The following is a 12,410-nucleotide window of genomic DNA, read 5'->3' on the forward strand; positions in this document are numbered from 1 at the left end:
CCCAAAAACAGGTGCTAACACGGGCAGGTCTAGCCGGATGTCACATCCGGTTGAAGTATCCCATCATACACTAAAAGCACAATCTAGGGCCACGTGTCTAGGAGCATGATGTCTTCGAAAAGATGGCGGGTGTTTCGCGTATTATTTCTTCCAAGGTAAGCGTTTTTTCTGTTTTTATTTGCCCTTTTGTGACTTGTTCTTATATTATCATAAGTAAGATTTATTCCATCAAATTGAAAAGTAACTTGCAGAGGTCAATGCAAGCAGAACGAAGCGTTATTAATTTATATATTAGTAGGTGAATCTGAGGACTTTGAGAACACGGCATATAACAATAACACCTCAGTAAGGCTTTAATATCACAAACAGGACACGAGCTCCTAAATCACTAGGTTGGTCTTTATGACAGATAGTGTCCAAGAACAAATAGCTGTGCATATTTTTGAACCTAGCTGGAAGCTAAATTGTAGGGGCTTTAGTGACGTTTTCAGCCGGAGGACGACTGTTTTTCACAGGTGGACAAATCTTCTTTATAAGAAAGCTTTCCCCTATATGGTCAAGCCAGGCAGGCAAAGTCATCCTCACAGCTGATGAATTTGCTGGTGCCTGGCCCTTAATGAAACTCCCTGTAAATTGTTGATGTTATCATTCTAACAAATCCCTCAGATGTTGGAAAAGGGAAGGGGGGGGGGGGGGTGGTGAGGCTACCAATCATGCGTCATGCAGAATTTTTCTATTAAATCGTGTATCACAGAGAATTTTTAAGCAATCACACGTCATTTATAAAGAAATTAGTATGTTAAGCCAATGTTGTAAGATTTCAACCGGGGTGGGGGTGGGGGGGGGGGAGGGTTCTCCCTATAAATAAATGGTATATACAGGGATGCTCTGCCTGAAAGGGGCACATTTTTCAGGCTTCGGGTATATTAAAGGGTAGGGATTTCACAAGTTGAGATATATGAAAGGATAGGGAAGTCTGCTACTTAGTTATTTAAAAGGCCCTTTAAATAAAATTTGTCACACAGGCATACAAAAAAAGTCAGTATTAATATTAATTTAGGAGTCTCCTTTAAAAGTACATTGTTTGCTCTCACAGAATGAAGCACATCAAACTTGAAGGAACTTAGATTTTCAAGACAGGACATGCATGATGACATCAACATGGAAACTAAGATTGGTAGGTAGTTGAGAACAATAGCTATTAAGATAGCGTTTTAAACTACAATGACTATTAAAATCCATCAAATATTTTTGCCTACACACGACTGGTCTAAACTCATCATGTGACTGAATCTGCTCCAGCTAAAACTGGGAGTTATTTGGGCGGCATTCCCCAATTTTCAAGGATACCGCATGTTTTGCAAAATATCTGAAGGACAATGAACACAATGGCCTCCACTTGACTTCAAAAATATGTTCTCATATTTGTCCTTTGACATTATTTTTTCCTCAAAGCTCTTGGTTTTCCTCAAGCTTTGCTCACAAAATACTGTACTCTTCTTGGAACAGAATGGTAAAGAATAATGTCCTCGGATGGATATCCAAGCATATTTTTGCACGAAATGGAGAATATTGATTATTTATCTTTAACTCAACCACAAAATAATAGCACGCGTTAAATATTGTGGAAGGACACCAAAAAGTTGAATATTATGATAAAGGGACCCAGTGGACATGTTAGCTTGGAACAATATATACACTTAATCACTGGTCTTGAGGGAAACAGTCAGTTTTGTTGTCCCAAGAATCTGGATCTTTCTGGAGAAACATTGAGATTCAAAGGAAAACAAAACTGTTTGTCAAGGGACCAGTGATTAAGTGTTTTGTAAAATACAAGAGGAGAGAAAAGAAGCTTTGAATTATGACAAAACTTCAGGAACTGAAATTCTCTTCTAATGCACACTACTTTCCTCAGCAGCCACATCCATGGCTGGCACACGTCTTGTCAAAACAGGACATGAAATGTGCCATGTACACACATGTGCCCGCTCTGTTAAATCCAGCATCTGAATTTTACCTGCCTGTCCTGACAGAATTGAAACACAAATGAAAAAAGAAGATTGTGATCAAGTACCCAAATTCAAACATGACCAAATTGAGGAAGTAATCACTTGACAATAGCAGATTTGCATGATGTCATCATTTGACTACAACTACCAGAATTTCTTTCGTTTTCTCTTTAATATTTAAATTTTGAATTCCCAGTGGGGTTTAAATAATAATGCCCTATTTACCATAAGAAACAGAGAAAGTGAAGGATTCTGGTAGTTGTAATCAGATGACATCATCATACAAATCGCCTTTTAGCCAATGCTATCTCTCTTTCCTGGTCATAAATTCCAATATTTTATTATCATGGCATTGGATGCATATATACACTCACAGTGGCGCAAGCAGGCTTAATAATGGCGATCGACATCCTTTTGAAGAACCAAAGAATGTTAACCCTTTGAATACCAACTACGCATATGTGTGTAATTAATGGTCGTGCTCTTTGTACCACTTGTGACGTCATCAATTTAAATGTCATCAGACATTCTCGATAAGCAGATAGTAGTGCTAGGCTAGCCCTTTCCGCAAAATGGTCAGGTTTAGATATCGACAACATTCCGATGTCGCAAATCGAAAAACAACGTTATCAGTTTTGGTGCAAAAACGGTGGCAAAATGGTCCACTACGCCTATGATTGATCAAGGTCCATTTCTAGGCTTTGTCCGTAATTAACATCCAACTTTTCACTGCAGCCAGAAAGAACATACAATGCAAAAGGTAGCCAGTGTAATAAGACCGAGAAAAACAGAAAGGAAAGGGCCAAGAAACGAAATTGAGAACGGTTAATGGCAAAAAAAAAAATCCAAATTTTGGCTTATGCGCATGCCTGGAATTGAAGTTTTGCTCAGTTTTGTGCCTAATCCTCCAAAAATCTCTCCTTTTCGTAAAAAAAAGCTTTTTTAGCAAAACTTAGGCTTATTTAGCGTCATGGCAGCTAAAAAACCTGACTAAACAGTTAAAAACGGTATTTTTTGGTGAAAGTTTGGTATTCAAAGGGTTAAACAGGTGCCTCCACATAGAGCCAAAAGTAAGATACTAAGAAGCATGAAGGCTTCTTGAAAAGGAGTACAGAGACCCATACTAAGGCTCTGCTGCTCAGAAACTCAGCACTGGCCATTCATTAAGTATGGGGATGCTCCAGCTGTAAAGTAACTGTTAAGAGGATCACTATTAGAGAACTGAAGAGCATAAAAGAAATCGTCACCCCTAAATCGCTATTGAAGGTGTTTGAGCTCAACTTCAGTGAGAACACCTCAAGCAGCTTTCCAGAAGAATTAGGCCATTACCAGGAAGTTAGACGATTTTATGAGAAAGTGTCCAATGGTATGCAGCTTACAGCAGGTCATGAAACCCATCCCCTGTTCTGGCAGTCTTAAGTGAATCTAATGAACAACCAAGAAGATGTGCTGTAGAGCAGTAAAGGCCAAAGCGCCATAGAGCTGTAGAGCTGTAGGGCCAAGAGAGCCTTAAAGGCATAAAGCAGTAGAGCAATAGAGGCCAGAGGTAAATTAGCGTAGCATAGAGTACAAGGGAGCAAAGCGTACAGTCGAGTGGAAGTAGAATGCCATATTACAGAGAGGAAGAGTCGAGTACAATGGAGTAAAATCTATGGCAATAAAGGAGCCAAAGTATAGCAACTTCTATGGCATAGTAGAGTAGAGCAGAGTAGAGTAGAGTAGAGTAAACTCAATGTAGATTTCCCTTGCAATGAAGGAACCAAAGCCTCGAGATGCAAAAGTCTATATGGCATATTGGAGAATTGTGTACTGTACTCTATTCTACTCTACTCTACTGTATCCTTCTCTAGGATACACTAATCTACTGTACTCTTAACTATACTCTACAAGATATATTTATATACAGATTTCCCTTGCAATGACTAGCTATGCAATAGTCTATATGGCATATTGGGGAATTGTGTACTCTACTCTACTCTGCTCTGCTGTGCTCTACTCTAAGCTACACTATACTGTACTCCCAACTATACTCTAAGAGATCTACTAATATACTCTACTCTACTCTACACGGTGTTAGTAGAATTCTACTAGTATACTAATGCAAATGCTGCAATCTGATTGGCTGAGCTACTCGTATACTATCAACCATTAGAATACAGTAGTTGTCGGTCGTCCACGAAATGCTACATTTTTATCGTTTTTCCGAAGTTTTGGAAGAAAGTTTAGATGTAAATGGATAATTATATTCCTGAGAAGACAAAACGAAGGATATAAATGCATTCTTGACTTTAAAAACTTGAAGTTATTGAAAAACCGGTGCGCGTGCGTAAACAACTGCAAATTTACCAAGGACAATTTAATACGTGCGACTCTGTTAAAGCGTAAAGTTCAATAATGCGTTGAAAAATATTTGGAAACCATTATTTGCATTAATTTAGTTAGAATTCTACTAAAACAATTAGATTATTCGCTCTCGATTTCTATGGGGTGATAGTTGATGAGGTCGAACTATTCAGCTCTAGTGTACAAGGAGCCGTAGAGGTCATATAGGAGCCGAAAAACTCCACGTAATTTTCGAAAATTTTTTGTGCCAGGTATATTTTGTCTAACTAAGTTTATCTGCAAGCAACAGAAATTATGTCCTTGAGTCCGTTCTTGAGGAAAAACGTTCCAAAGATGTTAAAACGTTGGATCTAGACTATGATGAGCTACCCATTGAACATGCTTTTGATCTCCAGTGTTGTGTCAAATCCGAACAGGAACAGGAATACTTTCAGTAAGGATTTGCTGCACCCTTCACTCTGACTGCAAAGAAGTTGCTTCAAGGCCTTTGTAAAGTAGAGAAGCTAGAGTGGGAGGATGAACATAGACTCCTCCCTAAACTGCTGGGAAAAATGGAGAACTGAGTTGCCCTTGCTCAAACACATACCTATCCCTCACTGCATGAAGCCCATAGACTTTAAAGAAGTGAAGTCTGGACAGGTTCAAATGTTTTCCAACCTATACACTACTCTTTCATGACAGGAAAGCATGCTTCATACTGATCTTAAAAGTGGCAATCACACCTGGAATTAACACCACCACTGCTACACTCTCTGTTCACCTTGGCAAGATTCTCAAGAACACACTTGACAAAAAAAACTTCACTTCATGCAATATCACACTGACTCAATTACAGTGCTGCAGTCCATCAGCAACAATCAGGAACAATTTCAAGTTTGTGTTGTCAATTTAGTCCAAATGATCCTTAACCCGTCACATTCAAGTGAATGGAGATACATGGACACATCTACATAGAGAATAATACATGGGCACATGTAGATATGGAATTTCCCTTCAGGTGTTCAACTCGATATCTCATGACTGAGCACAGCAAACAAGTGAGATATCATGTTGAACACAAGAAGAGTAATTTCATATCTAAAGCAACCATGTATTATTTTGTTTATTATATAAACATACTAACGACAACGTTTTTGACAATTTTCCAAAGATTTACGTACATTTAACTTTTCCAAAATTGTTCTGTAGGCCAGATAAAGTTTGCGAACATTTTCCGAACATTTCTGCACATTTTCCAAAGATTACCAAAGATTGCCAAAGATGACCAAAGAAGATCCGAAGATGTTTCGATCATACGCCAACACATTCAAGTGTAGTTAAAGGGACAAAAGAAAAATGTCATCAAAAATGGTATTTTCAGATGTGAGGATATCATATCATTTTTATCAATTTGATACCACTTAACATAGCTACTTTACTGAACCTCCCCACTGGGGTTTTTCAAGAACAATAATTTTAAAACACAGTTGAAAAGAGAATCCAGCCGATGATGTCTCTAGCAGATTTGATGCTAAAGCAGTGAACCAACAAGAATATTGGCTGCAAAGAGGTAATGTGAAGACATTGGACATCAGTTATGTCAGGAGCTTCTACAAGAGAGTCATCATTAGCCAGGAGGGAAGCAAATGCCTCACCCTAACATAAGAGATGTTGCCATCATTGGAGAAGACAACAAGTACAGCAACCATTGAAAACTGGCAATTGTCACTGACATCATTAAAGGGAGAAATTGCACTGTCAGATTTGCTGAACTTTGGGCAAGCAAAAGCCTTGAATGTGCAATCGAAAACCCATTGTAGTTGTTCCAGGATCAGTTGCATGCAAGACTGCGATGGCCGCATTACAGTTTGAAAAATTATTTTCTTAACAATATGAATAGATCTGAATAAACAGTGACATTAGTTCAATTTTGCTGTCAATCACATTCAGAACAGAAACATTGAGACTAGTTTGTCACCTTCCTTTCCTTTTGTTTTGTTTTAATTAGAACTGGTGTTCTATAAAGTAAAATGCAATATTTTGACTTTTATAGGAAACAATAGAAACAACAAATACAACAAAATTAAAATGCATGGACATGTTATTGTTTCACTGGTCAGCTTTTTCTCAGAACCTTAACCGTGCTGAGTTTGGGTCTACAAAAATTCCTTAAGACTACAGTGCCTGGGGTTGTTGACAAGTATTCTTTTGTGAGAGGAGGGGCACAGTAATGGTTAGAGTACTTGCCCTGGTTATTCGAAAGGTGGATAATTCTATCTACCAGATAAATCACTATCCAGAGGAAAGCTAATTGGTTTGTTTTGTTAACACTTGCCCACTGGATAGCGATTTATTTCATGGAGAGTGTTGTCCAACCTTCAGTTAACACATGCGTAGACTGCAAATCAAGCAGTCTGGGTTTGAGCCAATGGTTTGGGTCTCTATGTTGTGGTTTTGGAAAAGACAATTTACTCTCACACAACCTCTCTCCACCCAGGTAATGGGTACTGGGTGAATTTAATACTGGGTGCTAACCATGTGACAGACTTGCAAGCCATCCAGGGGAAGTAGAACTACTCCTTTTCACTTAATGTGACAGAGACTGGGATAAGCTATGATGGTTTGGATAGCTTGGCCTGATGCAGAATTAACCTTACCTTCATTGTCAAAACATTTCAGCTTCACTATGCAACAGACAGAACACGATAATGAGTCATTAGGTTTATTTTGCATGTTTTGGCCGAGCACCAGAGTACATAAAATAAGAAATCCAATACATAAAAGCCATGTAAAGCAAAACACTATCTTCTAAATTCCTCCAGTAATCACCATTATAGTGTAATAAAGCTAGATAAATGACAAGAGCCGGGCAACCAGTAAGATGACATTGTGGTTAGACAGAGGGGGCCCAGAAAAAACCTGATGGAAAAAGCCCCATAGGGAAGAAAAGGATAGGAAATCTGGGTAGGAACCAGGACCAAGCTCCTGCAGCCCATCCTATGTGGTGAAATACATTCAGAAATAAACAAATTAAAAATTCTGGAGACTGGTCAGTGATGTTGGCCTAGAATGATTGCCCATGTGCAATCCCAAGCTTAAAAACTCACACGCCATTACCCATGATGCAACTGCACTAAGGTACTCAGGCCCACGGCCTGTTGCTCCCATGCTGCAGAAATATTTAATTTCGGGCTAATTGGTGACCACTCAATCACCAGAAATTCCATTTATTCATGCAGGCTTGAAACGTGAAAAATCTGATGGTTTATTTTATTGTATTGTTTTTGAAATTAAGAGATGGAGGTTGTCATGAAAATTAAATCATTTCTTGTTTCTTACTAGGTACAAAATAGAGAAGCAACAATGAAAGCGGTGTACTGAGACTCAAGAGGAGGAAGAATCAATGTATTTAAACATTGGATCCCCTATAAGGTGAGTCAATTGATGTTGCATGTACTAGAAACATAAATTATGGAGGTGAAGAATTAAAACAAATAGAGATGTTATTTTTTCACTGTTCTGAAAACTGCTCTTTGGCAAACAAGAACAATTTAATTCATTTAATGTAATTGTGGCTAATACTAGCCGACTGATTTTGCTTGCAAACGGCAATAAGCTGAACTTAAATCTGCCAAAGTTTGCTTGTTCTCATTACTTTTTTCTTCCCATCAGGCTTTTTGGCACTTCCACTAATATTTTTAGAAGAAAATTGTCAATATTCTTGTATTTTAGTTTGCAACTTTTTCACCGCAGAATGTAACTGGCCTAGTTGGGAAAATTTAGACTGCGGTCAAAATCAATTTCAGCCAATCAAATTCGTGAATTCAGTAGTTCCCAGTCCTTGTGAGACAGCCATATAACAATTAAGAATACAATGCTTGAGGTTAACTGTTGTTGCTGAATAATCAGTTTGTGAGACGAGAGGCCCAAATGGATCAACAACCAATTGCTTCCTGCTCCATGTTTCAATGCTACATTAACCATTAAGCCTCAACAGTGATCAGCTTAAAATTTCTCCGGACTGTCTCAAATATAATCCTGAAGAAACAGTTAAAAGGATTTAGAGAGTAATCTCAAAACAAGGAATTTTCTGGATAACTCCAAAACCAGTAAGGAGAATTTTTTTCTTGACTAAGGACTCTGAATCAGGACTAAGTAATGAGAAAAAAGGTTATGAACTGGGGATATTGACTTGATATATCACCAAATTCTCAGAACAAACCCTGAAAGAAATTTATCGCAAAGAACACCATACAGCCCGGAAATTTAGAGAGAGTGTGAAAGTAAAAAAATGTGCCTTTTGTTTTTACATGAAAATACTGCATAGTAACAATTTAAGTGGACAAACACAGGGATCTTCTCCATAGATTATAAAAGCTAGAACCACCTTGTAGGGCATAATAACAGTACCATATGAGAGTACTGCATGTGTCCTGAAAGTGCACATGAAATTGAATCATATGCTGAGACTTTAATTGTAGGAGAGAAAGGCTTCATAACTGCGTTCAAATCATAGTGTTATTTATTTGTTTATTTATTTATTTATTTTTTGAATTGTTTTGAATTTTTTTTTTTTATTTATTTTTTTTTTGTTGCCATGACATTTTCGGATTTTCACCGTTGTGTTAATTTTCCTGTGGGATTTCAGATACCACTGGGAAAGGTCTGTGAATAGCTGTCAAAGCAGTGAAAGTTACTTTCAGTTGTAGCTTCTCAAAAGCCGTCTTGTTAAATCTTGAGGTAGCTGTCGTGTTGTCAGATCAAAGGTGAACAAGGGAAAACAATAATTACCTGTGAATTTCTGTGAAATCTATTTCTGGTCACCAATTGTCCTGCACAAACCTCTTAAAAACGGTTTTTGCTTGTTTGCATAAGTAATGCATTTTACTAACAGTTGAAATTCCAAAGCAAGTTTGTCTTGTATATTCACGTGTTTAATTATTTCAAATTTGTTTCTATTTGGTCAAAAGCGTCCAACAAATGACATAATCTTTATTTAAATACCGTAAAAATGTGAAACTAGTAAAGCTTTTTATTTTCGTAAATTTCCAGGGGTTATTAAAGATTTGCGTTTAATGAACGATCATAAACTCATCCTCAGGAAGAAAATGCAAATATTGCCTGTTTTGTCGCAAACATTTTTCCCGTGAAATTTTGAGCGTGCCATTTTACTGGCGAACTTTTTGCTGGCCAACACCCGCAATGAAGGTTGATTTTATTGGGATGCATTTTAGCTGGTGCTGTTTATTTCGTGTTGCTGCTTGTCGGCGTTTTAAGTTGTTCATTATGTAAACTCCGTGTATTTCTATGATGATGATATAACCAAACAACAAGCACATTCCCGTTTAGAGAATTCACTTGTTAACTTTAGTACAGTACACACTGTATGTATATTTTGTTCTGTGGGTTTCAGTATACCCATGGTTAATTGGACGTTTTATTTATCTTTCTTTCAGGCGACCGTCTCAAGTGTACAGCGACATTAACGTGGAGAAAGAGGCAAAGGAAAGCAAAGAGCATCTTGTAGATGTTTCCTCAGTGGGACACGTTTTAAAAGTAAGGTAGATTTAGAAGACAAAGGTCATCTCGATTAAGTTTCTTGCGACAAGATTGTTAGGGCGGACGTCGTACTAGTGATTTCACAACAAAAAAATCAAGAGGCCAAAGAAGACACTGGAATTACTGTCAAATTGTTTAGTATCTACCAAATTGTCTCGTATTTTGCTAGTTTTGGAGGAAGCCGTGAACTGTATTACAAAATTAGGGTAGAATATTAGCTTTACCTGGAATAGTTTTTGCAACTCGAATTTTCAGCCTGGAAGTCTTGTTATTAAACTCGTTGAAATTACTGTCTAATTGTCTGGTATCCATTTATGAAAAAAAAAAATTTAGCTTTCAAGGACGCATTGAATTGACGAACAGGTTGCGCTTTTAAAAGGGCGGAGAAAAAAAATCGAAAAAAATTTAAGTCTTTTGGTCGAAAAAAATGTCCCTAGAAAAAAAAGTCTGCAATTTTAAATGGGGTCTGGTTTTGAATCAAAGATATACATTGTCTTGTGACAGAAAAAATCTTGCACAATGTTGGATTTTTCCCATCAAAAGTCAAAGTATATGTTTGATTTCTGGCTAGACTCTGTTCAAAAGCGCAGAATTTTTTTTCTTTTCGGCAACCCTACATAGTCAAAAAATAGTAAAAGAGATAGCCTACATTCCGACTAGTTTCCAGGCCCTTTTAAAAGCGCAATTTTTTTTTATTTCATTTACTTATTTAAATTGTTTGTAGTCAATGTTAATAGTATTGAAAAGCCAATAAAAGTTATAACGAAGACGCGTGTGTAATTGTCTTCTATTTCTTTATTTTTTTATTGTCTTCACTATTTTTTAATTCACAATAAAGTTACAATAAAATTACTTGTGATAATACATTGTTCGTGGCCAGTCTACTCTAGCCACGAACAATGTATTATTACAATATTTTTTAAACAATAAAAACCACCACTTGCAGTTTTCGTTCAATTTAATTTTATTGTTTTGCATTAAGTATCTAATTGATTAATTGTAAACTAGTTAAAAGGTGTTAAGAAAAATTTTTCGTCCAGAAACTAAGACTTTTGGCGGGAAAATTGAAAAAATTTGCACAGCGTTTCCCGAGACAACTCTTTTGAGAAAAAATTTACAGAGGTTACCCTTCCGAAGTTTTTGATAACAAAAATTTCTCAAAGGCAACAGTTGACAGAAAATGCCTACAAAAACTACTGCACCACCTCGCACTGAAAAGGCAATTTTGATATTTCAAAAGATTTTTTCCGTCTCGAAATAAAGTTTTGCCAAACAGCCTTCAAATTTCATTTTTCAACGAGCTTGGCGATGGTTTTTTGGGGGCGAGGTGATGCAAGAGTTTCCCGAGACTTGAAAAAATGAAATGACAAGCAACAAATCGTTCTTTTAACATCAAATAGGCCACAAAATAAAATTTAATTCCGAAATGGATTTTAAAATCTCAAAATGACCGCGAAACGCTGTTCCAACATTCCCGAGTTTAATTTTTATATCCAATCGAGTTTTATCTGTAACTGTAGCTTGTCATTTCATATTTTTCTCTGTCAGGCGATAATAGAAATGGTACACTTCAGATCAGCTGCACAGGAGCAAGAACACTCTTATCAATCAAAATCCAATCTTTGTCCCCCCGCAAAATTGCCCAATTTCGATGGTTTGTAACCCATTTTAGTTTCGAAATAGGTAAATTTTCTCTTCCTATATGACTGTCCGCTTCGTTATCTTGCCCCGTGCAGTAACCAAAGTGTAAACACCACAAAATCAATATCTGGTTGCACCAAGGTGTTAATCCCAAACAACTTAAGATATCTTCGGCCGTTGCAGTATATTTTATGAACTCGTCGAGTCAAAACAATGTCGAAATAATCTGCCGGGAAAATTTTAATCTCTTTTTGAAATGTTTTCGAAAAGATTTTACACTGATTTGAACGAGGCTTATCAAATAAAAAGCGCTTATGTACTTCTTTTGGACGTCCAGAAATTTAAGCGGAAAACAAACAAAGGAAAACAAACATGTTCTGCAAAGGCGGGCCACGAGAACTTTGTATGAAAAGGCACGTTTTTAATACCAATTCATATGCAAATATTAACATCCTTTTTAACGAATTTGTTGTGGGTCTTTCTAGTTTTGGTTATGATTGTTACAAAATTGTTGGCAGCCTTTTAAATCTTGAAAAACATTCAGTGCCATAGCCAATTGTTTATGTTTACTGCGTAGTAGTTGCATGTGAAAGGTTCTTTTTGGAGGTCATTGCTAAACAATTGTTCAAAAACAAAAGGCGTCAGAATCGAATTTGATTTGCAAATAAAACAAGTTTTATATTTTAAGTTGTCCACGACCTGAAAGCGTTCGTACTTTTAGAGCTGAAAAATTCAATTCTCCTTAACGATTGCCTCACCTGGTCTTAGCTGTAGCTATGAGAATTTGGTAGCACATCAAGACAATATCTCCTAGTCGATGATTTTGCTTATCATTCTCGCTATACTTGTCTGCTTTTTCCTTTTTAAAACACCTTGTAT

General features: G+C 37.0%; 1 long non-coding RNA gene across 1 annotated transcript; it reads left to right on the plus strand.

Annotated features, from left to right (window-relative positions):
- The first annotated feature begins 82 nt into the window (after positions 1 to 82).
- On the plus strand, positions 83 to 10,652 carry LOC145478322 (uncharacterized). Its single transcript, XR_014048232.1, has 4 exons — positions 83 to 155; positions 1,097 to 1,177; positions 7,674 to 7,763; positions 9,788 to 10,652. It is a non-coding gene; the product is annotated as an uncharacterized LOC145478322 (long non-coding RNA).
- Positions 10,653 to 12,410: the final 1,758 nt, after the last annotated feature.

This window comes from Orbicella franksi, chromosome 2 (genome assembly GCF_964199315.1).
Source record: "Orbicella franksi chromosome 2, jaOrbFran1.1, whole genome shotgun sequence".
Classification (NCBI taxonomy): domain Eukaryota; kingdom Metazoa; phylum Cnidaria; class Anthozoa; order Scleractinia; family Merulinidae; genus Orbicella; species Orbicella franksi.